The following is a 3,498-nucleotide window of genomic DNA, read 5'->3' on the forward strand; positions in this document are numbered from 1 at the left end:
TGATCTGGGTTTCAGGACGTTGGGTACAGATTCCTGGCACCACCCACTGTCACCATCTGTCTGCTCAGTGGCACACGGGACTGTCCCTGTGGTGACCTGGCCCCCTGCCCTGGCCTGGCAGCCTCTGTCCATCTACCCCCCTCACCGCAGAGCACAGCCTAGAATGGGGGACACATGGATGTCAGGGTCGCCCCACCTCCCTGGGCTGGCCTGCCTGCTGCCGCGCTAGGGCCTGCAGGCTGAGACCTGAAGGCCCCTCTCCACTCCCCCCTCCACCTCCAGAGGCTCTCGCTTGGCCTGTCCCTGTTCCTGTGCCTGCCTTTCCACAACCCGTGGACTCTCTCTGGCTCTCTTTCTCTCTGAGTCTCTCTGTCCCGGTGTCCGGAAGGTCCAGGGGGGCCGGCTCCTGTGCTGCCGCTCCCTGACTGCAAGGCCCTGGAGACCAAACCCGTCCTGAGCCCCAGGTCCTACTCTCCCCAAGTCAGGCTAACACACCCTTTGTGGGCCCAGCAGGGGCAGGAAGCCAGCCAGAGACACAGTCACTGAGAGTTCCCACCCTGGGCCACCCTAGCCGTGACCGAGAAGTCAAGCCTGGACTTCCCCACCCTGCCTGCCCCAGCCTCGGCTTCTCCTCCCCGCTTTCCCCCAGACCTCTCCTGCAGCCGCTCCTCATCCTCTGGCCACGCCACAGTGCTCCCAGCCTCCCACCTACGCTGGGACTGTTTTCACTCCACTCCTCAATGCTCAAAAGGAGCCTCTGGGGTGACTGCCTATACTGCACCCTGGGCCCAAGCCCTGGCGGGGCTGGTCCCCTCTCACATCCCCACCTGCCACCACCTCCCCTGATCACAGCCTCGGAGCTGCTCTCCTTCCCAGGCGCCCTCAATGCCACCTCCTAGGATCAGTCATAAGAATCTTGCCAAAATGTAAACCTCCTTTGTTTATTGTTTTTAAGAGACAAGGTCTTGCTGTGTCACTTCACCCTGCTGGGGTGCAGGGGTGCGATCACAGCTCACTGCAGCCTCGAACTCCTGGACTCAAGCAGTACTTCCCCACCTCAGCCTCCCAAGTAGCTGGGACTACAGGTGCACAACTCCATGCATGGCTAATTTTTTTATTTTTTGTAGAAACGGGGTCTCACTATGTTGCCCAGGCTGGTCTCAAACTCCTGGCCTCCAATGATCCTCCTGCCTGAGCCTCCCAAAGTGCTGGGATTACAGGAGCGAGCCACCGCACCTGGCCCCGTAAACCGCCTTTGAAAACTTTCCTTGCAGCTTCTCTTTTCCTCCTGGCCCCTCAAAATAAGGCAAATGACAAGGGGGTGTGTTCTCACCACTCCTGCTCCTCAACATTTGCTTGGAAGAACTAGTTAAGGCAATAAGGAAAGAGAAATAAATAAGAACTATAAACACTGGGAAGGAGCAGATTAAACTGTCATTATTCATAGGTGACATGATTATTGACTTAGAAAATCTGAGACTAAAAATTATTGGAGCTAATAAAAAGGCTTAGTAAGTTGTGTGCCTTGATTGATTATGTAAATACAGCCAACACTTTTCCATAACCTAGCAAAGCCTCTGAGAGCCACTTACAACACTTCCCTTCACAGGAGCAGCAGAGCACAAGCCGCCTGAGCCGCCCTCGCCCTCGGAAGAGGCACAGCGCCCTCCTTAGCTTGGGATTCAAGGCCTCTTCTAATGACGCGTCTGGCTTCCTGCACTCTGATCACTCAGAAGTGCCCACCTCTCCTCCATACCTTTGCACTGTCCTTTCTGCCTACAATGTCAACTTATTGAAAGCTCAGCAGAAATGCCTCCTCCCCTGAGAAGCCTTCCCTGACCAGCTGAGCCCCTACCACAGTCGGCCCCTCCTGCTCCGGGCCTGGGCGCACCTGCCTTGACTTGACAGAGGGACAGTTACCGAGCCTGGAGGCCAGGAGAGCCCCAGGCAGCGGGTGGGCCGGACTCAGCCCCCAGCCACAGCTGGTACTCCGCAGTCTCCGGGGGAAACCAGGAAGGCGAACCTGACGCTGGCGTGAGCAACTGGCCCCTGCACACTTGAGCGCACCGCATTCACACACCTGAGCGACGGCCTGAGAGCGTCTCCCTGTATGTGTGACGCTGCCCCGGAGTGTGCCCTAGCGGGCTGGGTCTGTCTGCGCCTGCAGGCCGTCTCTGTGTCTGTCTGTCTGTGCTTCTTGCCTGAGTGTGTCTGCTGTGTGTCGGGTGTGAGTGTGTGCGTGTGTGTCCGCTGTGATTTGTGCTGCTGCTCTGGCCCGGGCAGCCTGGGCTCTGAGTGAGGCCCTTGGCCTGGAAGGCCACACACAGAGCCGGAATGGTCCTCAGGCCTGAGAGTCGCCCCCGCCCGCCCACAGCACCCCATGCCCTCCTGCTCCACCTTCCCGGGACATACCTGCTGAGCACGCAGCCTCGGCCCAGGAAGAATGCAGCCACCTGAGAAGCTGGCCCGTGGGGCCTTCAGAGTCAGGCCCTGGCCATGGGGCCTCCGGAGCAGCCCGAGCGAGTGACTAACAGCTGGGACTTCCCAGCCATGGTCAGTGCCTGCCAGGCCCACCCGGCCCCACCCACAGCCCTGCCCTCCGCCGGGACCCCACACTTTCACTTTCAGAGAAGTTCCCACTTCCTTTTCATTCCAGAGGCAGTCACTCTAGCTTCCACTCCAGATAACACAGGGCTCAGGCCAAGGGTCAGAGAGCGAGGGAGGGCAGGGCTGCGGAGGACACACTCAGGGGCTCGAGCAGCAGGGGGTGGACACCACCTGCGACCTGAAAACACCACCAGCCCCTCCTTTGCTCAGAGGCCAGGAGAAGCAGGCACTGGCCTGGGGGGACACTAGGCCCACAGCGCCTGAGCCCAGAAGGACCCCCCGCCCCCCACGTCAGAGGCTCTAGCACCAGGCCGGCCCATCGAGTTCATACCGAGATCCTGCACCCCCCATCAGGGACGCTCATGTTGAGAGCCACGTGCCATTCCCTGGGGCTTCAGGAGCTGGAGTAAGGGACGGGGCCCTGGGGACAGACGGGGCACACTCAGGAGTGAGGAGGGACAGCATCCTGGGCAGGGGCAAAGGTGTGGAGGCAGGGCCCACTCCTCACACAGGAGTCAGGCGGGCAAGCTGCTGCAGGGAGGGCCACTGACACTTCCCAGAAGAGGCAGCCTCACCCCTGCACAGGGGGATTCCGCAGACGGCATCTTAGGAAAGAACTCAGGGAAAATCCAAGGAGAACAGATCCAGACCTGTCTCAACCTGGGCTGGGGCCACCAGGGTGTGTGACAGGGCCGCTGCAGGGTGCTGACGTGGGCAGAAAAAGCCTCCTGCATCCTCCAGCTGAGGGCAGGGGTGGCCCCGTGCCCCCAGTGTCCTAGGGCTGAGGGCAGAGACAGCCCCGTGCTCCAGCGTCCTAGGGCTCAGGGCAGAGACGGCCCCGTGCTCCAGCGTCCTAGGGCTCAGGGCAGAGACGGCCCCGTGCTCCAGCGT

Source organism: Cebus imitator, unplaced genomic scaffold (genome assembly GCF_001604975.1).
Source record: "Cebus imitator isolate Cc_AM_T3 unplaced genomic scaffold, Cebus_imitator-1.0 Scaffold52, whole genome shotgun sequence".
In the NCBI taxonomy this organism is placed as follows: Eukaryota; Metazoa; Chordata; class Mammalia; order Primates; family Cebidae; genus Cebus; species Cebus imitator.